The sequence below is a fragment of the Ailuropoda melanoleuca genome, chromosome 7, assembly GCF_002007445.2.
Source record: "Ailuropoda melanoleuca isolate Jingjing chromosome 7, ASM200744v2, whole genome shotgun sequence".
NCBI lineage: Eukaryota > Metazoa > Chordata > Mammalia > Carnivora > Ursidae > Ailuropoda > Ailuropoda melanoleuca.
The window spans coordinates 24,281,956-24,307,002 of NC_048224.1; the positions used below are offsets into that span (position 1 = coordinate 24,281,956).

General features: G+C 44.0%; 2 protein-coding genes and 1 pseudogene across 7 annotated transcripts in view; 1 reads left to right on the top strand and 2 right to left on the bottom strand.

Annotated features, from left to right (window-relative positions):
• Positions 1-25,047, top strand: part of DNAI1 (dynein axonemal intermediate chain 1) — a 139,626-nt gene that overhangs the window by 36,115 nt on the left and 78,464 nt on the right. The gene's annotated exons all lie outside the window — the stretch shown is intronic.
• The window catches only part of FAM219A (family with sequence similarity 219 member A), a 52,829-nt gene that overhangs the window by 7,360 nt on the left and 20,422 nt on the right, over positions 1-25,047 (bottom strand). The gene's annotated exons all lie outside the window — the stretch shown is intronic.
• LOC117802986 lies at positions 15,018-23,885 on the bottom strand (annotated as a pseudogene).

The following is a 25,047-nucleotide window of genomic DNA, read 5'->3' on the forward strand; positions in this document are numbered from 1 at the left end:
CCAGGATTAAAGAATGGTAAACCCAAGGTCAGAACTGCAGAGTAGACCCAAGGCTGTGTCTGTTCTGCCTCTGGGGGTGCAGACAGCAGACAGACAGGTAGAACGCTCCAGAATTGGCCCCACAGTGTCAGGCCCAGGGATCTGAGTGACCCAGCAAGGGAAGGACATATAACCGTGATGGTGGCTTCTGTTCCCTTTAGAATGAGGCAGTGGGGATGAAAACAAGCTCATGATTAAGCAGAAAGGAAAAGGTCTAGAATGTTTGGGGGGTAAATCCTGGCCTTGCCTACATTCTTTCAGGCCATCCAGAGTACAAGACCCTGGGTGGGCTCTGTTGCCACAGTGGCTTGTGAGTTCCTGAGGGCAGAACCTGGGCCTCCGTTCTCTGCTCTGAACCGCACCCCTTAGCTAGGATGGTAGGGGGTAGGGCTCAGAACAAGCAGGGTGCTGCAGTGTCCCAGTGCATCTCGGGCAGCTTCCCATGCTGCACTCCTTTGTCTCCGCTCCTCCTGAGAGACTCCCTAATGGACAGCATTTGTCCCATGCAGACCTGGGCCCTTACATGCCTCTCCGTGGCCAAAACAGGCTTGAGGTGCTACCTGCAGGGAGCATGAAGCCCTGACAGCAGGCGTCTGGCTTTCCCCCTAGGCCACCGGTAGGACTCACTCCCAAAGCAGCTTGAGGGATGACTTCTCAAAGGGTAAAGCCCATAAACATGCCTGTGGGATCCTACCAGGGAAGCACTGGCACCTTTCCAATTTCCTTAGTCACATTACTTTTTCTGTAGCATTTCTCACATGTCACACACACCATATTCATTTGGATATGGTTTCCTCTTCTGGCTTTGAGGACACTGTGATCCTTGGCTCATGTTACCTCTTTAACCATCAGTTTTTACTCCTCCCACAGCCCTTTGTCTCCTCAGCAGGTTCTGGCCCTCAGCCCGCCTCTCTCCTTGGGAAGCCTGATGTCTCCTACAGTTTAGAGTAACATTTTTACTTTGGTGACTTCTAAATCTACGGCCTTCCCAATCGTGCATCTTCTCTGGAACCCTCCACCCCATCCATCCATGTAAACCTCATCACTGTCCTTTCCCTGGGGGTGACTTTAAACACATGAGCCCCTCCAGCATTTGGGGCTAACCTTTCCCTCCTCAGCACAGATGAGTTCATCAGAGTTGCTTCTCAGTCTGGAGGTACTGGGTGGAAATGTAACACTGGAGGGAAACTATGCAGGAAGGATAGGGTCTGAGTAGGGGCTGGGAAGCTGTTGAGCAATTCTGGTCACAGGGACCCACATTTGGTCCTCAACACCACTGGGCAGGTCTTGGTGGCTTTTGACCCTGAAGGAAACTGCCAGTTCCTGTGGGTCATAAGCCAGGGTGCAGAGCCCTAGGCTTGAGAAGTCCCATGCAAAGCCCACCACTCAGCATCTCCCCTGTCACTGTCCAAGATAGAAGGCCATCTTAGTGGCAAGAACAAAGATCTCTGGCACCGTGCCTGAAAATTCAAGTCTTTACTGTGGGCTTCCTGTATGTCTTCCTGAGAAACACAGCCAATGCACCATGACCATCACATGGAAATGTAATCAGGTTAAATGTGAAATATTCATGAATGTTAAGTATCAGAGAGAATCCAGGCAGAAGGAAATGTCTGGCTCCAAGAAATCAGGGGGAATTTAAAAATGCCCCCCAAGGACATCTGACAGGAGTTAGCTAGATCTGGGAACTAGAGTGGGGATTAGCAAGATTATTAAACACTCAGTGGAGACAGACATTGAAATGCATCTCTAACAGCAACCAGTGTTTCTGCAACCCTTCAAACAAATTCTCCACAGACTGCAGAAATGATTAATAGCCCAGTCTCACTGTTTCCGGGACAGGATATATAGGCTAATGGCCAGTGCAAAGCCAATATAATTAGAGGAAGGCAAAAGTGCCAGAAGAATCCTTAGAGTTAGTCTGGTCCAGTAAGTTTCATTAAACTGTGTTCTCTGAACCCCGTGCCTTGGGTGGGGCTGAGTGCAAGAGGGAAGCAATAGTGGTGAGAATGGAGATGCTCTTTAATTTCTTATCACCAACCTTTCTACAAAATTTTGTCTGGAGAAAGGGTTCTTTTCCAACAACAACAACAACAACAACAACAACAAAATTAAAATCCATTGATTTGATATGCCTGACTGAGTCAGTCGGTAGAGCAAGTGATTCTTGATCTCGGGGTTGTGAGTTTGAGCGCCACGGTGGGTGGAGAGATTACTTAAAAATAAAATCTTAAAAAAAATCCATTGATTTAATCCAGTCTGATCCTTTAAAAATGTTTTATTAAGGAAATTATTAAAACTTACACAAAAGTAGAGAAAATAATGTTGTGAGATCCTGGGTACTTATCATCCACTTCAACAAATTCAACTCTTCAACCCATTTTTTTTAAAAGATAAATCTTGGCTTCTCCATTTACCAGCTGTGTAATATGGGTTTCAGTTTCCTTATCTGTAAAATGGGACTAATATTAATTCCTACGTAAAAGGTTCTTGTGAGGCTAAAATAAGTTAATAGATGTGAGCACTTTATAGTATATATTAAGCAATATATCTGTGCTATTATAAAGGTATTAGTAGAGGTTCCTTAAGGCCCACACAATCATGGACAGTATGTCCTGGGAGTGACTGGCCCACAGTTGCAGCCCTGGCATCACACAGGTTGGGGCCTGGATTACATAAGGAAGTATCTGTGGAAAAGGTATTCCCTCCACAAGGTTATGAGGGGCCTGACCAGGGGGCATTCTGCCTCCTCCCTCTCCTTACTCCGATACGCTATATTTCCTTCATTTATTTATCAGTGGCAAGCCTGAAGCTCATTAAGATAAACAGAAAGTAGTCCCATCCTTAAGGAGCTCCCAATAATTATCTATTGTCAAAAAACCAGATGAGTCCCAGAAGATAAATACAGTATTTAGAAATAAGGAAGTCATAAGTGGCCTCAGAAAACACAGTTTTAGTTGAAGAGTAGGAACAGAATCCAGATTACAGAAGATTTAGGAGGGAATAGGAAAAGAGAAAGTAGAAACAGTAAACACAGATATTCTTTCAAGGAGTCAGACTAAGAGAAGGAATGAGAATAAATGATAGCCAGAGGGAACTTTGTAGTTGAAGAATTTCTTTCGACCTAGGGAACATTTGATCAAGGTTCTAGACTGAGGGGAAAGAAACTAGGTAGAAAAGGAGATGTTTGACATGGCATGCTCCTGGAGGACTCAAGAGGAGATGGAACAGAGTCTTGGGCCAGAGAAGAAAGGCTCCCTACTGAAATGGAAGGGAGATGAAGATGAGTAGGGGACGCAGAGAACATGGAGGCAGAAAGGTAGGTGGAAAGTTAAAGGAGTTCATTCCTAAAAGCCTAGTTAGGTAAAGGAAGAAGTTGAATACTAAGAGGTTGGGGAGAAAAGGGTACTTTGTGACTGGCCAGAAGAGTAAGGAGGTCAGACTGGCTGGGCTTCTAGCTACAAATCCTTATCTTTTACCTAGGTGTCCTTGATCTTGTCACCAGGATGAAAGATGCTCTCCGTGGTGCTGAAAAATTTTGCCTTTGCCTTGTGGACTGAGCATGAATGATTTGGAATAGAGACATGATTCAGTTTTAGGTTTCTCACAAGAAAGGTAACCTCTGTCCTCACATCCAAGCACTAATTCTCAGAAAAATGGAAATTTAAATGGATTCAGAATGAAGTATGAAGAGGCAAAGAGCTTGCACCAACATTACCTAACCTTTATTCACCGAAAACATGTGAATTTTCCTCTAGGTTTACGAGGGAGTTAGCAGAGGCAGTTCTGAGTTGTGAAAGGCTACCTCTGGAATAGTCCTGTCTGTACCCTGTTCAGTACCCTTGGGTGGAAGCATAAATCAGGGCAAACTTAAAGCAGAAACAGGGCCAGGAAGAAAGATAACACTGATAAAGAAACAGGAAAGCAGGGAAGACCTGGAGCTCAGGCCATTCTCTGACATGTGGGTACAGCAAGATAAGGCATCAAAGACCAACTTTTATATCTGTCACAATTTGTCCAGAGGTCAGCTCAGAAACTATTTGGGGTCTCCTCTTCAAGGTTATGCCACTCCCCAAAACATCTCTTGCCAGTGGGTAGAAATAAACATGTTTTTAGATATCATATTTTAGAGAGAGATACAGAAAATACAACTCAATGCCTTTATGTCCAATCTCCATGGCTGGACAGAAACCTAACCTCCCATCCAAGAATATTCAGTAGCAATGTAGGCATTGGTTAGACCTCTCTACTTCCCTGCAGATGGCTGTTTATTCAGACTATAAGGCATTCCCATCTGTTTCTGACTCCACACCTCAATAGGAGAATCATTTGACCAATAACAGCTCTTTGTGGTATGACCTGAAGTCCTGAGTCCTATTTCCTGGGTCTGAGTTTTGGGCAGCTTCCACTTGTACTGCCCATCTCCCCTTCTCCAGGACTTCTCCAGGAGCTGCCTGCAGTGCCAGGCAATTGGCTAGGACTTCTATCTTTTGGGGACATGATAAGAACTTTATGGGGCCCACTTATGAGGAAGGACAAAGACCTCTCACAAGTGTAAGGTCTTTGGGGAAGATCAAGGAAACATAAGAGAGACCATCTTTCCAAATGCCACTAGTGGCTTCTACAAAGAGGGGAAGAAGAATTGAAAAAAAAAATCTGTGAAGCCTAAATTTGCAAGAGGGGGCAGAAGATCCTTCCTAGCTCAGAGAGGCTTCTCTTATTAGTCTAAATCTGCTTAATCTTCTAGTTTTTTCTTCAAAAGAAGACACAGTTAAAATGAAGTCAATGCACTGAGTGTCCACTCTCTCTCCAGCTCTGGAGTAGCTACTGGTGGTTGCATGCAAAGAAGAAAAGCACTCTGTCTTTATACACACCACACTTCTGCAGAGGCATTTAGGGGCAAAGTAAAGTTAACCACAAAGAAGTAGAATGGATTTTTATGTTACAGCTGGAGTGTGAGAACTCAAATTGGTCCTGTGATTAACTGAGAATTTTTCTGTCTCCTTAAACAGCTTAGTGGAATTCATTACCAAAAACAAGCACCACCAGGCTTTAGTATCTTTGTAGTGGCTGTCATTGGGAGAACCAAAATGGAGAAGGGTTCTGCTGACCCCAGGCCTAATAACAACCACAGCCACAGCAAGTTTAGTAGATTTTTCTATTATAACATAATACATGCTAAAATTTTAAAAATTCATCTTTTGTTTCACTACCTTGAGAAAACCCCTGTTAATGTTCTAGTGTATTTAAGTCTTGTGTGTATACCACAGTAGCAACACTCTGGGGTTTCCCTCTCTAGGAGCTGGTGTTTCTCCTCATGGTCACAGGGGGGGGCTCTATGTACCATGTTGGTTTAATGTGGCCCCACTCTTGATTGGATCAGACAGAGCCAATCAGAGTCTTCCCCAGAACAGAAGTAGGACTAAGAGGAGATGTAAAGCTCAAGACTGTAGATTAGGTAGCAGAGAAAGCCACTGGGCAGGGAGACAAGAATAAAGCTGATGTTCAGAAAGAAGCAGACACAAGAGATAGAGAAAGTCCTTCCTAGGCTCTGGTTCTAGAACTTGCTCTACCCTTCTAAAGCTTGAAAGGCACACCTGTCCTTGAATACTATGAGAAATTCTAGTGTCCTTACAGTCGTTTCCTTTTTAACTTAAACTGGCTTGAGTTGAAATTTGTTACTATAACCAGAGAGTGCCAACTAATACCCATATATAGAACAACATTTAAAGAAAAACAAACTAGGGCGCCTGGATGGCTCAGTTGGTTAAGCGTCTGCCTTCGGCTCAGGTCATGATCTCAGGGTCCTGGGACCGAGCCCTGCTCAGCAGGGAGTCTGCTTTTCCTTCTCCCTCTGCTCCTTCTCCCGTTCCTGCTCTCTCTCTCTCACTACTCTCTCAAATAAAGAAAGAAAAATAAAGAAAAACAAACTGTATCTTATATGTATTTTCATTTTGAGAGAGAGAAAAAGAGTACAAGTGGAAGGGCAGAGGGATAGGAAGAGAGAGAATCTTAAGTAGGCTCACGACCCTGAGATCATGACCTGAGCCGAAATCAAGAGTTGGATGCTTAACTAACTGAGCCACCCAGGTGCCCCTTATATTCTGTATTTTTAAAAATTAGTATTTGAATATAATCAACTCTCCATATTTTTACACAGTTTTTGAAATCATCAGTTTAATGGCTGCATAATATTCACAAAGGGGATGTACAATAACTTTTTTTTTTGTACAATAACTTTTTAGCCATTCACTTATTTTGGACATTCAGGTTGCTTATAATTTTTCACTATTATAAATAATGCTATGTTGAAATCCATATATATTTGCATTTAGGATAATTTCTTTTTTAAAAAAAGATTTTATTTATTCATTTGAGAGAGAGAAAGCATGAGTGTGAGTGGGGAGAGGGGCAAAGGAAGAGGGAGAGAATCTCAAGCAGATTCCTCACTGAGTGCGGGAGCCCAACATGGGGCTCAATCCCATGACCCCGGGATCATGACCTGAGCCAAAACCAAGAGTTGGCTGCCCAACTGACTGAGCCACCCAGGTGCCCCTAGGATACTTTTTTAAATAAAGTAGAAGTATAAGGTCAAAAAGCAGGAGTGCTTTTAGGATTCTTGATACATGTTGCCAAACTGTTTTCCCAAAGGATTGTTCCAATTTACAATGCCTCCAGTTATGATTGAGGGCTATAGTTGATTTTTAATATTTTATTTCTCACTGTGTGCCAGGGAATTTCAGGTCATAACACCTATCCATCATCTTGCAAGAGAACTGTGCCTCAGTCCTTACATACCCGGTGGCCCTGGGGAATCTTCTTTCAAAGAATAGAATTCCCTCTGGGCATCACCTGCCAGACAAAATATGCCTGACTTGAGGCCAACAATAAAGAACAAAAGGAGAGAAGATTTTGTTACACTGAAGTTTGGGAAAAACTCTAAATGGGGATAGTAATTGCCTGGTGGCTGGCCACCATGCTTCAGCTGGTCCTTGGCCTGTGCCAGCACATCAGCTGTAGGAACCGTGCCTAACTGCAGAGCCAGGAGGCAAACTTCATAGAATGAGTATCCCTTGCTTCCAGACTTGGGGTAGGAGAATTAACCAAAATTGTTCGGGGTTATCCTAGTAAGAGTGGCGGCTCCTACTCCCTTACCCATTATTTAGTTTTCAAAAATAGCTACTCAGAAACTACTCAGGGGAAAAAAAAAGAATGATGAAAGATATAAAGCTAGTACTGGGATGGCAAAGAACTAGATTCATTTTTTAAATGAGGAGACAAGGGGTCAGTGAGTTTTTTAAAAGATTTAGAATCCTGCTCTGCCTCCTTCATGGTTAGGACTGCTTGTCCTAGACTGATGTTCTGCTATTCATTCCCATTCCTACTCACCTGGAAACCCTATGACTAAAAAGCCTTTCTTTGGGAGATAGGACAAATACCTCAACTCAGGGACACCCACTGTAGCAGCTATGTCTTGAGGGAAGCCTAGGGGACATAAAGGCCTAGGGGATAAGCCTCATAACCCAAGAGGTAGGAACCAGAGCCAGAAACTGAGAAACCTTGGTTCCTCTGGGAGGCCTGGCCTGGCCTAGTCCCTGTGACTTTCATCCCTATCCTTAAGCTTATACCCTGAATCAGATGTTCAAGAGTCTCCTGCCTTATTTTGGACTAGCTAGAGACGCAGGTCTTGGCCTATACAGTCTTGCGACCTAGACGATTTCCAAGCTCCCTATCCTGCCACACCTCCTCTGGCCCCCATTTCCACCTCTTTAGGGAAAGACTAGCTCGCTTAATGGAGAAAGGGGTGAAGGTGTAAAGTTCTTTAAACATAGATCAACAATGATTAAAATGGCTAATTCTAAGTTATGAAAAAATGGAAGAAAATAAAACATGGACTGGTAAGGCCTGAAGCAGAAGGAGAAAATGTGTGAGGGCAGGCAGTGAATAGAAGGCAGTCTCTTCTCTCTCTTTCTCTCTCTTTCTCCTTCTTTCTTTTTTGCTTCTGTTTCAGAAAACACGGACTTTGGAGATGAGGCCTATGAAGGGAGAGGAAAACGATTCTAAAATCAAGGGAGCTGGAGAGGTCAAGGGATTCTGGGTTGAGTTTCTGGGGTCCTTCTGCTTAGGCAGGGCTCAGAGGAGGGCAAGAAGGGAACCAGATGTTCAGGGCTAACAAAGCTTTAGGGAGCATGTCCAGAGGATCTTTCAGTTTCCTTCCAGGATGTGAATTCTAGTTCCCCAAGGTAAGAACAAAAGCACAGAACATTGAGGAAAGATGCTGCCCAGGAATCAATAGAGGGCATTTGGTTGGAGAGTCCTTGGGACTGGCCCTTCAGCCCTGCACATGGGAGGAAGGTGAAGCAGGAGAAATGTCAACACACATTAACATTTGGTCTAGGCCAGACCGACTTGTGGGTCTTCACTTGGATCTTGGCCCCAAATCTCACTGAAGTGTTTTTGGTAAGCTTCAATTACTCAAGGGACTGAGCCTGTCCTGCACTAGTTCATGAATCTTTTGGACTCCTTGTTTTCCCAAGAAAACAAAGTAATAATCTGGCAGTCTATGGGATACCCTCACACAACTGCCATTTCTGATTCTTTTCCTCTGGCCTTGGAAGAGTAAAGAGCTACCTGTATGCAAAGGACAATGGACTCAGAGGGCTGGTATCAACAGCTTCTCCCTTCTGTGGAATTTCCTACCTCTTCCTTACCTTTCAGCCTGTTCTAACTCTCTAACCTTCATTAAGCCTGGCAAGTACCACTGTTTGCTCACAAAGACAACTTACATCTCTAAAGCTTAGCTCTCTGGATAGAACAGTCTTGTATTCTTTCCTTTTTGTCATCCCAGTAATTAAATATCAGTGAGCTCACCACTTGTTAAAAAACCTTGATAGTCACTGAATATCAGCATGGTGCAGGCAGGGAACAATGTACTTTGGGGAGTGAAAAATACTAAGACCTGCTTCTTGCCAAGAAGACTTTAGTCTAATGGTAAAAAGAAGACGGGAACACATAGCAACCCATTTAAGGCAGTGAGAGGAGCATGAGAGACAGAAATGCATGAAGAGTGGTAGGAGCACAGAGGAGAGAGTGATGGTGGTGAAGGTTTGTTATCCTCCCTAACACAGAGGGTTGGGCCTGTGCAGAAACCTGGTGAAACCAGAGGCTCACCTATTGGGTGGCTGGCAAAAGAGTAATGATAGTTGAGGCTCAGGGCTAAGACTCTATTCTAACTACTTTTAGTTACCACTGATGCTATTGGGCAGTCAGCCTACTCCATTTCCAGGGGTGGGGGCAAGTACAACAGGGCCTTTTCCTTACCATTGAGATGCACAAACAACTCTCCCACAGAGAAAGGTCAAGAGGCTCTAGGTGGATGGCTAAGAAGTGTTTCTATTGGGAAAGCAAAAAGAGATTGAGTCCTAAGAGTGCTTAAGAGAGAGATATGGTGGCTCTGGCAAAACAAATTCTTGCTGCTTCCAATCAAGCCTAGGGCCTGCCATCAGTCTTACCAGGCATTCTTTGTGCAGCAGAGATGTTACTGTTAAAGACTCCTGGAGGCTCAGAGCCCAGCCCAGTGGTGGAGGTCAGAGAGGGGAAGGAGAAGGTTAACTCTACAAAGGCTCATAAAGCTATCTGAGTTTCTGTTAAGTCAGCGTGTGTGTGTGTGTGTGTGTGTGTGTGTGTGTGTGTGTGTGTGTATTGGAGAGAGAGAGAGATGCCAGTTGGTGGTGGAACATTAGGGGAGGGAAGAGTCTAGCCTAGCACAAACCCAAGGCAAGTTTCCAGCAATGAAGCCAGCTGGTTGCTGGTTATGAATCCCTTCAGGGAAACAGTACTCATCTGCTAAACTAGGTGGTCCTAGGGTCCCTGTTGGAGGGTCTCCCCAGGCTCACAGTGGTAGAGAGCCTTTCTCTACTCATTGGTCACTCTCTGGCTGGTGCATTGACACTGACCAGCTAACTCAAAGGTATAATCTCACTCCTGGGGCATTCACAGGAAGGGGCCCTAAAACAACACATAACCAATACCTACCCAAAGAGCCCCCCTACAGCTCTGTAGCCCACACCCCTAGGAACACCTCCTTTGTTCTAACTATACTCCCTCACAGCTCCTCCCCACTTGTGCAGTCTTCATCTCTTCTAGACAGTTCTGACATACATGCACAGCCTATACCCCTCCACACCTGCTGAGCTTATCTGTGTGCCTGTAGGATAGTGCTTCTTAAACATTAATGTGCATACGAATCACCTGGGGATATTGTTTAAATGCGGATTCCAATTTAGTAGATCTGAACGGTGCCTAAGTGTATTTCATACAAGCTCCCAAGTGATACCAATGCTCTGAATACAGGGACCACACTTTGAACAGCAAGGGTCTAGGCCACCCCCTCTATACCCACACCATCCCCAGACAACCTCTCAAAGAGCCCTCTGCCCCCACCTTAACCTGATTTTATACTCCTAGTGCCAAGGGAGGACAATGGTTTGGTCAGGGAGGAGGGAGGAGAAAGGACCCAAAGCTCATGTTGGGGAGGCAGCTCTGCTAAGAGCTCCAGCTGAGCCAAGGCAGGGAGTTGTTCATAGCAATGCAGACCAGGTGTGGTTCTTCTGGAATTCAGCAGATAGTATAGTTAATATTGCTCGAACACCTGTTATCTGCTATACGTACAGCTATGGTGCTTGGTGTTTTGTATATATTATCTCATTTAATACTCCTAAAAGGTAAGGTAAGTAAGGTAAATGTCAGTCCCATTTTAAAATTGAGGAACTAGGTTATTTAAAGCAATATATTCAAAGTCACACCTTGAAGGTGGTTAAGCACTAGAATATGAATCTAACTTGTCATTTCTTATACCCAACCCCTTCTTAGAGACATCAGATAAAGTCATGAGATTAACAACACATCAGAACTTACACAGCTGTGGGACTGTTGTCTTGTAAAGCAGGCACTTGGAAGGCTGGTACTAGTTTCATCCTGTCTCCAGTGCTCTGCACACATTTGAAGCCCCTCTTTAGAAAACGGCATGGATGCTTTCTGATTAGCAACCTCTTGCTCAACAAGTGTTCCATAGGAAGGAAATATTGGAGTCACTGAAGCAGTCAATACCTCAAGATAGAGAGAGACAGACAAGCAGGAAGCAGCAAGCAAGAAAAAGTCATGGGGACTGAGAAGGCTGAGCCCAGGAGAGAAAAGCAGACGACAGTGTAAAAAAAAAAAGGAGATGAAAGAGTCTCAGTCATGGGATGTCTGGGTGGCTCACTCAGTTAAGCATCTGTCTTCAGTTAAGCTCAGGTCATGATCTCAGGGCCCGGGATCGAGTCCCGCATCAAGCTCCTTGCTCAGCAGGGAGCCTGCTTCTCCCTCTGCCTGCTGCTCCCCCTGCTTGTGCTCTCTCTCTCTCTCTCTCTGACAAATAACTAAATAAAATCTTTAATTAAAAAAAAAAAGAAAGAGTCTCAGTCACCAATTCAGTTCTGGTCCAATTAGGGGCACTCGTATTCTAGGCACTTACATTCTAGGCACTAGCAGATACAAAGAAAATGAAGAGCTAGTATGTAAGGCAAATGAATAAACAGATAATTTTTAATAATATGCCGAGTGCTACAACAGAGGTTTGTGTAGAGTATTGTCTGTACACAGAACAGAAGCACCTATTCTACCCTGGGGAATTAGGGAAGACTTCTCCAAAGAAAGCTGAGGCATGAAGAATGAGTAGGAGATAGAAATGAACCAGATGAAGAAAGGAGTAGGGAAAGAAAAGCCAAGGCAAGAAAAGAAAGGAGTAGGGAGGAAGAGACACATGACTACATAGCAGGCAAAAGGAATAGCCCAATTTTGCTGGAATGTTAAGTGGTGGGGTGAAGTGGCAGGTGATGAGACTAGAACTGGAGGAAGGCTTAAAATCATGAAGGGCTTTGTAAATCACATTCAGGACTTTGGATTTTAATGGAAAATAATGGGATCAGAGAAGAAAAACATATCAAAGTCATACTGCCAGGGTTTAGTGGCTGACTGAATCTGGGTTTGAGGAGAAAGACCTAGGCACAGATGACTCCTAGGTTGTGTGTGTGTGTGTGTGTGTGTGTGTGTGCAGCTATAAATATGAAGGATCAGAGGAAAGAACTTGGGGGAACACCAACAATGAAGGGGTAGACAGAAGAGGATTGACAGTCCTGGTCAGAGAAGCAGGTGACCAAGGAGAAGCTGGTGTCATGGATGTCTGGGAAGGATAAGATTTTGAGAAGGTTAATGTAAAACAGAGAGAAACAGAACCACAGTTCTAAAGGGGCTCTTATATGATGAGAGAGACTGGAGTGGAGGATGGTTGAGGCTAGAAGGTAGGAGCCCGGGGAGAAGGGCCAGATGTTTGAAGACGTCAGGAAAAAGAATTCAAGACACACTGTTTACTCTGTGGTTTGCTCTATTTTTCTCTCAATGCTATGTGTCTGATTCTTGGGAAGCTTGAGACTCCCCAGAAATAAGCCCCATTAAAGTCTAGCCCTGGTCCAGAGACCATGGCAGGTCTGTAATTTCTTAGGAAGGGAGGGCAAGAGTGGTTTGAAGGCAAGAGAGGCTGACCAGGGCCTGGCCAATCTCAAAGCAGCAGCAAGCTGGGTTGTGGTGGGGGGTTGTAGTTGTCCCAAGTTCTGGCTGTACTAGAGTCCCATGACTTAGCCTTGGGTCATTCTCCCCAGGCCACAGCAAAAGTCACAAAAACCCTGGGCTTCTAGTCCTTTAGGCAGGAGGCCTACACAGACCTAACAGGAGTAGCCTGGAATTCAGGACAGCGGGAAGCTGCATTGAGCTTTTTTGAGAACCCGAAACACCTGCTCCACCAACCATGGACATCCAGGAGAAGCTCAGCGTTGGAAACTACACTCCAAGTGATCATGGTTACATAGTGATCATGATTTCTCACTTTTAAAACCTTTGATAATACTTTTCTATAAAAATAAACAAATAAAACTAAAGAACCATTTGACTTAGGTGGGCCTGGCTGGCTCAGTGGGTAAAGCACACCACTCTTGACCTTGGAGTCATGAGCTTGAGCCCCATAATGGGCCTAAAGTTTGCTTAAAAAAAGAATTTGGGGTGCCTGTCTGGCTCAGTCAGTAGAGCATGCAACTCTTGATCTCGGGGTTTTAAGTTCAAGCCCCACGTTGGATGCAGAAGTTATTTAAAAATAAAATCTTTTAAAAAAGAATAATTTGACTTAATTATTAATTCATCCCTTAGATATTGTAATGGAGTCACTGAACTGCATGCCTCCACTGTAAGAGAAGTTAAGATATGTGCAATTAGAGTTAAGGGTAGATTCTAGTTCTGTCTCCTGCATCCAAACACCAGAACCTATGGCTGAGTGGGCAGCGAGCAGAAAAACCAGGCTTGCACTAGCACTGGCAACCTCAATGAGGTTGGACTGAGTCCTCCCAAAACCTTGACCTCAGGGGCTACTACATTTTGAAAACATCATGTTTTGGGGTGAAGAGTCTGTTTCGTTATTTACAAAAATGGGTCTGTGAATGCTGCCAGAGCTGTTTGATGCATTTGAAATAACCCAATACGTTGAAAATTTTTGCTGTGAAAGGAATGTTTGTTCTGTAGAGTTAAATGGTGGTTGCAACTAGAAAAGAAACCCCAAAAGTTCCTGTGTTTCCTGGCAGGGGAACAATGCTTTCTCTTCATTTGCTTCATTCACAACCTTATGGCAGTCAGAAGGTTAGTTACAAGGCCTCACATCTGGGCTTCAAGGAAGCACAGAATAACCATTTCCAGGAGTATTTTGGATTCTACACGGACACTTAATTTCACAGGCAGTAAGGACCTGTCTTGTTCATATCATGACTTCCGCTCTTCCCCCCCTATTCTCTTCTATCTTTCACTCCAAGGAAAACCTGAGCATTGGCTCTTTGGTGATTTTATCCTATCAGTGTTTAGGAGAGTACTTTTCAACTCCTTGTTACATCTAGGTGGGACCAAGACAAGTTCTCTCTATACAGATAGAAGAACTAATGGTCTATAGAAGGAACCCAAAAATCCAGTCAACCCTGGGCTGCTCTGGATTCTGAGAAAATTTTGTCACCCACCCCTCTGCCCCAGCCCCAGCCAGCTGCAAATTGTCTGGATGAGCTGCTTTGACACGCTGATGTTATCAGCCTCATGGTGCCTGGAGCACGCAGATAGGAACAGGCAATGGCGCCGTCTCACCAGACATAGTAATGCAATTTAGTTTCTGAAATCCAAGTATAAAATCTTGAAAGCTGACATTTTTTATCTACCGCAGGAAGGGGATGATAGTGTGGAATTCCCAGTGGAACCATCAAAATGCGGAAATGGCTTCTGTCATATATTAATAAACAGTTCAAAGCAGTGGGAAAATGTACAGAGAGGATCTGTAGGGAAAGTTAAGTGTCTAGTCCTTCTTGCCCCTCCTTCTCCCTCCTCTGAGCTCTGCTGCCAGGTGACCACTCCACTTCTAGCTGGGGCTAGAAGAACCTCTCCTGAGCATCGCTGTGAGAGCCCCCCTGTGCTGGGGAGATGGAAGAGGCACACCCCTGGGGGCGTGCCATAGCAGTCTGGGTGGGTCTCAACCAGCCCGTTTTTGGAAAGGGGCTATTCAGACTGGGCTAGGAATGGTGGCAAAGAAACAGTCGCTTGCCTTCCCTTCCATTTCCCCAACATCATCCCATACCACTCTTCCCCCAGATTACCACACTTTGCATCAGTGGTATTTGTCCTGACGGAGCATGAGGAGCATTCCTGCCTCATGCTCCCCCTTCTGGCTACATCTTACTTGTCCTTCACGCCTCAGCTGACGCAACATCTCTTACAAAAAACTTCCCATGAATATCAGGATAGGTTAGGTCCCTCTATAATATAGTCTCACAGCCCCACCCCCTTCCATTTCTTTCATGTACTTATCAAATTTTACTTCAGTGAATACTTGTATAATTTATTAAATAAATGTTCATGAAGGTAGGGACCATGCCTATTTCTACTGTGTTCTCCCAGTGTCTAGCACAGAGAATGAAGGGCCATAATCTGATGACAGACAAACAGATTGCTTTCTATTTGGTTTGAGCCACAGCAAGGCTCTTTCTGTAGCAGGTGGCAAAAGTCTGGGAGCCTGCCAGGCTGTGCCAGGGCCTTGTCTAACGGTGTCCCAGACAGATGTTGTACTGTGTGCTCTTTGTAGGGCCACTTCTCTATGTAAGTCTCTGGCTGGGGGCTGAAAGATTGCCTTCCAGGAAGTTATTTTGGACAACAGCCAAAGTAGGAGTCCCCAAACCCTCACTTACTCACTCACTCTCCTGAAGGCTTGATCTAGTTAAAACTCACTTAAGGTTCACAACCCAAGTGGCAGCTCAACTTCAGGTTGAACTCTTGTGGGGACTGATCATCAGCTGAGCAGACACCGCTTTCTTTGAGACTCCAGGGCCAGGCTCAGATTTTGCTTGCAGATATACACTCCCACCATCAAATGAATAAGGCCCAACTCTACTGTCAAGTTTTAGAGAAGTGGGAAGCTGGCTTGGAACCAAACCATCAGAAAACCCTTTGGAGGGAGATAGAGGCAGGACTGCTCTGATCCTGTCTGTTCAAAGTGCTTTCTGACAACCTGGGGCTTACAACCATGTTTACCAGGCAGTGAAGCACCCAAGGCATGGGAGCACTTGGGAGTTCAGACATAAGGGCAAGGAGACAGCAAAGGAAAACACAGGAAACCTCTCTGAACAGTAAACACACCTCTGGCTGGAGAATAGGGCCTGTTAATTCCAGTTTTGCCTGTGAACTGCACTGACTTTGAGAGTCTAAACAAGTCATTTCACTCTCTGAGTTCCCAGGTCTGTTTTTATTCAGACCCTGAAATTCCAGAAAGAGCCTCCAGGGCAGAGAGTAAATGAGTTGTCCCAGGTCAATGCCAGATGGCAGCCCTGGGATTAGAATTCATGGGCCCTTCTTTCCAGCCAGCTGCTCCTTCCCCCGAGCCCTGAACTGTTTCTTCTGAATGCTCAGGATTATGTTCAATTTAGTAAGGTTTGTGGTCACATAATCACTGTTCCTAATAAAACAATGAATACAGAGCATCCGCTGTTAGGGAAGACAAACATGGGGGAGCCTTTGCCCCCTGAAAAAAACAGGCCAAAAGCAAGTTCTGGCTGATATTAGGCCTGTTCTACTTGAACAAAAACCAACACAAACAACTCTCTTGGGATCTGACAGAGTCCTCATCTGTCTTGTTTCTTGTCCAGGCTTCCTTACATGTCAATAGCCTGTGCTCAATCCCACAATAAGGGCCTTTCCTGGAAGCTAGAAAACACTGTTTCCACAGGAATGGGAGGAGCCAGCCTGAGGGACAGTCTGGATCTAGATCCTTGGAGCATCTTTTCATCCATAAATTAGTTACTACATTGTTAATGCTCCCATCTCCAGGAGTGTTACCCAGCTATACCTCTTCAGGTGGGGTGGAGGCAGCCCTACTCCTTCCAGCCCAAACTCTGTCAGGTCTACTCGTGGCTCAGCAAACACCAAATGCTCTTTTCTCCCCCCTGCCCTGGCCTGTCCCATTATGACTGGTTGGTGCTAAGAGAGGGAGCCTGCAGCTGTTTTCTGCTAGTTTCATATTGCTTTAGCACCTGTTTCTTTGACCAGGAAGTTCTTTGAGATATAAGGCATGTAATGGCCTTTTAGCTCAGAAAGTTCTTTCAATAAGGGACCCAGGAGTTTATGAGAGGTAAAGAAAACAATGGAGAGCCTTACACAAGGCCCAGAGCAAGGCTGGTTGGGAAGGATGGGATCCTGAGTGCCTTCACTCAGACTCAATCCAGGTAAACCCACCTACCCTCCTCACTCACCAGCTGAGGCAATCAAAGTGAGAGAACAGTAACCTTATTTTTTGGCTTTGATTCATTTAGCTATGGAAGAGGCCTGGAAGTAGAGAAGGAACTTTTGACTAGAAAATCCAATCCCTAGTAGGTGACTGTGATTCCTCTGACCTTCCAGATTCCTCACAAACCCCTCTTCTGGATGATTTGGGGAATTAGGAAGGAAACCCCTCTGCAATGTTAATCTAACTCTCTTTTGCCTAGGGCCCAAGTGCATGGCTAGGGTTTGAATCTCCAGACTCATTAGTTTCACTTCTGCTTCTACTTGCTACACTTACCCTCATCCACCTTATGTTAGTGCTCTTTCCCTTAAAAAAACCATATCTTTAAATCAAGTGTACACCCAGTGGCAGGCTGATCGCACGGTGATAACACATGAAATGTTCTAGCTTCAGGCCTTGAAATCTGCTCAGTGCTTCTCCTTAGCTTCTCCTGCCTCACACACCAGACTGAACATGGGAATGCAGGGGTAACAGAGACAAATGCCCTTTTAACACTCCCTTGTTCCACTAGATTCTTACCCTCCCTCCGAAATCCTACAGTTCTGTGGTATCAGGGTGTCAGATCCTGGCCAAAAACAGCTCAGATGCTGTCTTGAAAGCTTACTTCAACTTCAGAGTGATGGTGATCTCAACAGAGAGAGCTCAGTGAGGCTAGATGTGTGTAGAGGAAGGTGGGGCAAGGGCTGGAGAGGATAACGGGGAGTCCCTGGATCCATAGGGCTGATCTTGGAGACATAAGAGGCCAGAGACATGTATAGGAAAGCTAGTCAAAATTAAATAAGAAGGGCCTTAAGGACTTGGGCACCGAGGCTTTTCAGACCTGGCAGAAACTGGGCTCCTCTAGTAGCTATCCAGGGTCCTGAAGTGCCTCCTCCTGAAGATCTTGGAGCCTCTGGACAAGAGCCCCACATGCCAGTTAATGCCGACCTTAAATGCTACCGGCTCGTTTCTGCCCATCCCTGATACCAACTGTCTGCTTGGACCCACTATCTGAAGTAGCTCTAGCATAACTCAAATCACTCTCTATAGGTGCAGCCTGGGCTTTATGCCAGCAGCCTGGCTCCCTGGCCAGATTTTCAACAAGGGACGAGGTTGAGGTTGAGGATCTTGATGTATGTGAAAAAGTATCTCCCAGTCCTTCTGGAAGCTCTAGACTAAATGGGCCTGGCTCAGGGAAAGGTGGCTGGTCATAGGGAAAGGAAAGAGGTCTCCATGTGGCACATCCTCAGACACATCAGTCACTCTTCCCCTCACCTCAGTGGCTACTGCACACAGGTGCAAGTATACACACACACACACACACACACACACACACACAAAACACACATGAGGGCGTGCACATACACACGTCAGATTTTCTGCTCTGTCACTGCAGAGCCTGTACTGCTACAGAGAAGGCATAGTCTCCTTTGTCTGCACCTGAGCATAATGTACCTGCTTTGTTCTCACCATGGATATTACAGAAATCTGGCAAAGAGTACCAAAACTTAATCTTAAATAAATAAAATATTGCTTTTTTCTGAATTCAAGAGGAATACATTGTCACTGTAAAAAGTCCAGATAAGCACAAAAGAAGAAGGAAAAAAATCACCCTTCATCCTAACATCCAGAGCTATATCCCATGTTAACTTCTTGGCACACAGCCTGGGTGTGTGTGCGTGTGCGCGCGCACGTATATGTCCTGTGAGTGTCGGTAGGGGGCAGTATAATGCGGTGGTTAAAAGTACAAGCCTTAGAGTAAGTTCTACCTCTGTCATTTACTTCTCTGTGTGATCGTCATCAAATTTCTGACCTCACTGGATCTGGTTTTCATATTTTTCTTGGTGTGTGTGTGGGAGGTTTAGAGAAATACTGTGTTTAACAGTAAAGCTTAGTTCACTCTAGTACAGGCATGACCTGGAATTGAAGCAAGAAGGATGGGTAGACGACCCTCACGGAGCCTACATGGTGAAGAAGATGAGGAAGGTGACCATCAAGCAGAAGAGCCCCATGGCCTCAGACAGGGCAAAGCCCAGAATAGCATAGGAGAAGAGCTGCTGCTTGAGAGATGGGTTTCTGGCATAGCCAAGGAGAAAGAGCTACCAAACACTATTCCAAAGCCTCTGAACCAGTACCACCACCTGCAGTGGCCCCAGCACCAGCTGGCCACTGTGTCAATGTCCTGAGAGACAACAGTGATCTGGAACTCCCATCTGGCCACCTGGAGTAGGGAGCTACTATAGATGGCTATTTAGATGGGATCTCTGGCCTACCCAGGAGGGAGGCAGACACACACCTGATTGGACCCCTGGTACAATAGTAGATCAGAGCTGGAAAAATGAGTAGTGCCTTGGTGGTCTGCATTTCTTTAGTCTCCCCGCTTTAGTCTAGGTCTCAGTGCTCAGCTTTCCCACCCTGTTTTTCATCTTTAACGTAAGGAAAATAATAGTAACTATATCAAAATATTGCTGGGAGGATTAAATAGGATAATGTATATGAAGTGCTTACTACAGTTCTTGATGCATGGTAAGCAGTCAGTAAAGGGTAGCTTTTATTACACATACATACACCCCCATAGAAATAGCTTGATGCCTAATTGTAAAACCAGACTATCCTCCATCTCAGAGAAAAGCCGAAGAGAGGACGAATAAGCTCAGTTTATTTCATCTTCTGTCTGGCCTAACTTTCCAGGCCACAGTGATGATAAGCTGGGACTTGGGAAATAAAATGGCCTCCTAGCTGAGAAAGGAAATAAAGCAGTTCCTGATCCAGGGCTTTAGCTTAAAGTCTGAGTTCTGCAGGCAGGAAATGGCAGGGGCTTCTTTTTGTTCAAGGTTCTCTTCTCTTCTTGAACTTTGGGCCCCAGTCTTTTGGCCTACTTGTTCTGGCCAGCACTTTCTGTCTCTCTGCCCAGGAGTGTCCCACTCTCCTCCAGGGGCTCCTTCCCCCTTGGCACCCACACAAGTCCCTTTGCATGGTTTGGGTAAGCCTGCTTCCTCACTGTCTATGTCCTGGCCATTTGATTCCTATGCCTATCACCCCACCTCTCCATACCTGCTCTACTAACCCTGTTCTCTTTGAGGTCAGCACTGGGCTCCTAATTAAAATTCAGTGGTCTTTTCTCAGGTGATCATCCATTACCTTTCAGTATCATGAGACAGTGCTGACCAGATCTTTCTGGAAATTCTTTTTTCCCTTGGCTTTTATAAAAACATCCTATCCCTATCTGTTCTGACTACTCTCCCTATTTTTTTTTTTTTGACAGAGAGACAGCCAGCGAGAGAGGGAACACAAGAAGGGGGAGTGGGAGAGGAAGAAGCAGGCTCCCAGTGGAGGAGCCTGATGCAGGGCTCGATCCCAGGGATCCAGGATCATGCTCTGAGCCGAAGGCAGATGCTCAACGACTGAGCCACCCAGGCGCCCTGACTACTCTCCCTATTCTTCCTCTCATACTTAGTGTGGTCACTGACTCTCTTTCCACATGTTCTCTCTTGGCATGTGGGAGTACAATATTATATTATAAACTTATTATTTCAAATAATATCTCTCTCAGTTTTGCCCCCAAATCTGTATCTCTAGCTCTGACCTCTTAAGCGCCAGACCCACATTTCCAACTGCCTACTACTTTCACTGATGTCATACTCTTCCCCCAGTCTAGTTCTTCCTGTTGACTACCCTTATATCTTGTTAATGGCACAAACCACTTTTCCAGTTAAATAAACTCAAAACATAGAGGGTCATTTAAAAAACTTATTATTTTGAAATAGTCTTATATTTACAGAAAATTTACAAAGACGTGCAGAGAATCCTTGTATACTCTTCACCCAGCTTCCCCTAACGTTAGCATCTTAAATAACCACAGTACATTGATCCATTCTACATTGAACAAATCAATACTATTCACTAAACTATAGACTTTATTCAAATTTCTCCAGTTTTTCCATTAATATCCCTTTTTCTGTTCCATATTGCATTTCATTGATATGTCTCCATGGTTTCCTTAGTTTCTTCCTCTTTTCTTGACATTCACAATTTTGACTTTTGAGGAGTACTGGTCAGGTATTTTCTAAAACATTCCTGAAATTTTGATTTGCCTTGTTTTCTCATGATTAGACTGAGGGTATGGATTTTTGCGAAGAATACCACATAGGTGATTTGTCCTTTGTATCACAGCATACCAGGGGGTATATGACTTATTGTTGGTGATACTAATTTTAATCAGGGCGGCATTCACCAGGTTTCTCCACTACAGTTACTATTTTTCTCTTACTTTGACCATATTCCCACTAGTTAAAAGCAAGTCACTACGTCTAGGCCACACTCAAGGGAGGAGAATTAAGTTCCACTTTCTAGAGGAGGAGTATGAAAGAATTTGTGGACATATGTTAAACTGCCACAGTAATTAATACATGTTTTGGTAGAGGTTCTTATAGGCTGTGCAAATCCTTGTTTCTCCTTAAAGTTTCACCCACTAGTTTCAGCAATCAGTGGATCCTGCCAGCAGCAATTATTACTATGATGTTCTAAAGATAATTTTTAAATTTTCCTCATTCTTTCTATAAAGAAAACACTTTTAAATAAATTTTAATAGGCTTTTAAATACATAAATATCATAATTCTTGAAGATTTGTTCCTTCTCCCTCATTTATTTATTCAACCATTTATTTATATCAGTATGGATTAATATATATTTATTTTAATTGGGGGAGTTGTAACCCAATACTACCATTATTTATTTTGTTGTTCAAATTGTTCCAGCTTTGGCCACTGGAATCTTTTTCAAGTTGGCTCCTATCTCCTTTTGACATGCCTGCGGGGTCATTTTAGTCCACGTCTTTCCACCTTATCCTTCTGGCAAGCTAATCATGAACCTAGAGTAACATTCTTTTTTCTCTTTTTGTTTCCTTTTTTTTTTTTTTCCTTAACATCCTCTAAACCAACATCCTGCTTCAGATCCTTATCAGCTTACTTCAGGACCACTGCAGTGGTAACCCACTCATTTCCCCAAGCTGTTTCTTCTTCCTCCAACTCATCCTACACATTACTCTTAATTTACTCTTCTGGGAATTAAACACTGCTCTCATTACATCATTCCTTTGTTCAAGACCCTTCAATGGCTCTACCACTTGAAAACACCTTGACCTGGCATTCAATAGTTTTAACAACATGGCCCAATTTTACAATCTGGCCACTTCTCCAATTGTTCATCTTTCCAAATCCTTTATTCTCTTTGCCCCAGCTGTTAGCTCTATGTGCAGATGACTTCCAATTCCTATCTCTAGCTCTCAGTCTATCCTTTTAAGCCATTAAAAAATCTTTATTAGTTTAACTTACAAAAGTAATGTATGTTAAATGGGGAGAATTAAAACAATACCAAAGTTGTTTAAAATAGAATGAGTCTCTGACTCTCCTCTGCCCTCTGCCTTTCTCAGGTTGGTTTTTTTTTTTTTAAGATTTTATTTATTTAGTTAAGAAAGAGAGTGAGCATGCGTGGGGGGAGGGGCAAAGGGAGAGGGAGAGAAACAAGCACACTCCTCACAGCGGACAGCCCTACTTGGGGCTTGATCCCAGGACCCGGAGATCATGAATCCAGCTGAAGTCAGACCAACTGAACCACCCAGGTGCCCCCCTCAGGTTGGTTTTAAGAATGAAGTGACTTTCCGATTGTTCAGAATCTTTCCTATCTCCCTATTAAATTGCTATATCACAGCAAACAGATTTAGAGACATGCTTCTTGAATTAAGAGTTTACAATGCAAGTCAGAAAAGGTTAAGGCCAGAAAAATATAGACCTTTATGTTTGCATTGCAACTTATGCTTTCAAAGCTTTTTCCTTGTTATCTCATTAAATCTCTGACAATCCTAAGAGATGGAAATAGCATCTCTTTTAAAAATAATGGCTTTTTTTTTTGAAGAGCAGTTATAGGTTTAGAGCAAAATTGAGGGGGAAGGTACAGAGAGTTCCCATGTACCCCTGTTCCCATATATACATAGCCTCCGCCATTGCCAACATCCTCCACCATGCAACACATCTGTTACGACTGATGGACCTACAGTGTTACATCAAAATCACCCAAAGGCCATAGTTTCCATTATGGTTCACTCTTGGTGTTGTACTTTCTATGGGCTTGGACAAATGTAAAATGACACGTATCCATCATTATGGTATCATACAGAATATTTTCACTGCCCTAAAAATCCAGCATCCATTCTTTACCCCAGTTTTATGGAGAAAAAAAACCTGAAAGCCTGTAAAGCTAATCAGCTCCCTTAAAGTCTCCTAGCCAGGGCTAGGTCCCAAGTTTCCTGACCCCTTTCCTACTTTACCTCATAAAAACACCATACTGAAAACCATGATAAGCAGCAACACTAATGGGAGAAAGGCCAGAAGCCAAAGAGAACCACTCAGAACGCTGACACATCAGTGATCATGGTTTTACCTTGGGGAATGTGAGAATAATTTTGTTCCCTTGCTTCTCTTTTACGGTGAAAGTGAGACTGTGAGAGTTCTAAAAAGGAAATAAGAAACAGAAATGTATCTGGTATGATGGCATTCTGTTTTCAAAGAAATGTTCTGCCTCCCCAAAGCTACAGGGCTCTGCAGAACTTGAGAAGGAAGTGAGAAGAACTGAGTCAAGTTTGGCTGCCAGTCCACTTCAGAGCTTGGGGGTGCCCAGCAGGAACAAGACTGGCCAGATAGGTGGCATCCAGAGATCTGGCAGCATTTCCACAGCCAATTCATCTCAGCAACTTGTTGATGTGTATACCTGATTGAAAAATATGGGAATTATGAGGTAAAAGCTCTCTCTCCTGGGTAGGCATAGATGAATCATATCATCCATATTCTAAATGATATATGAAAATAGTAACTCCTATGTTCAAAGTATCTTACCACAATAAAAAAAGATATATATCTTGAACATCTTTCCATGCTAGATCTTACATTAGATTTTCTCTCCTCCTCCTTTTAAAAGGCTGCCGAGGTGCGCCTGGGTGGCTCAGTCAGTTAAGCATCCGACTCTTGGTTTCAGCTCAGGTCATGATCTCAGGGTCTTGAGATAGAGCCCTGCAGGGTCTATCTTCTTTCCCTCTCCCTCTGCCCCTCCCCCTGCTTGTGCTCTCTCTCTCAAACAAATAAATAAATTTTTTTTTATTTTATTATATTATGTTAATCACCATACAGTACATCCCCAGATTCCGATGTAAAGTTTGATGCTTCATTGGTTGCGTATAACACCCAGTGCACCATGCAATACGTGCCCTCCTTACTACCCATCACCAGTCTATCCCATTCCCCCACCCCCTCCCCTCTGAAGTCTTCAGTTTGTTTCTCATAGTCCATAGTCTCTCATGTTTCATTCCCCCTTCTGATTACCCCCCTTTTCTTTATCCCTTTCTTCCCCTACCGATCCTCCTAGTTCTTATGTTCCATAGATGAGAGAAATCATATGATAATTGTCTTTCTCTGCTTGACTTATTTCACTTAGCATTATCTCCTCCAGTGCCGTCCATGTTGCAGCAAATGTTGAGAATTCGTTCTTTCTGATAGCTGAGTAATATTCCATTGTATATATGGACCACAGCTTCTTAATCCAGTCATCTGTTGAAGGGCATCTCGGCTCCTTCCATGATTTGGCTTCAAACAAATAAATAAATTTTTAAAAAGATTTTATTTATTTGACAGAGAGAGAGACACAGCCAGTGAGAGAGGGAACACAAGCAGGGGGAGCGGGAGAGGAAGAAGCAGGCTCCCAGCAGAACAGGGAGCCTGATGTGGGGCTTGATCCCAGGAACCTGGAATCACGCCCTGGGCCGAAGGCAGACACATAAGGACTGAGACACCCAGGCACCCCCAAATAAATAAATCTTTAAAAAAATAAAAATAAAAGTCTGCCTATAGGTATGTTGTGGGATGGATGTATCATGATTTATTTCATCAGTCCCCACTGATGGAGATTCATGTTGGTTCTTTTCTTTTTCTCCTTCCCCACTATCATAATGTTACATCTATTATAATGTTATAATATTGTTACTATTTATTTATTTATAGCTACTATAGTATCTTGTTAAAAAAAAGTCTTTATACACTTGTCTACTTCTTTAGTTGAATAAATTCCCAGAGGCAGAATTGCTGAGGGG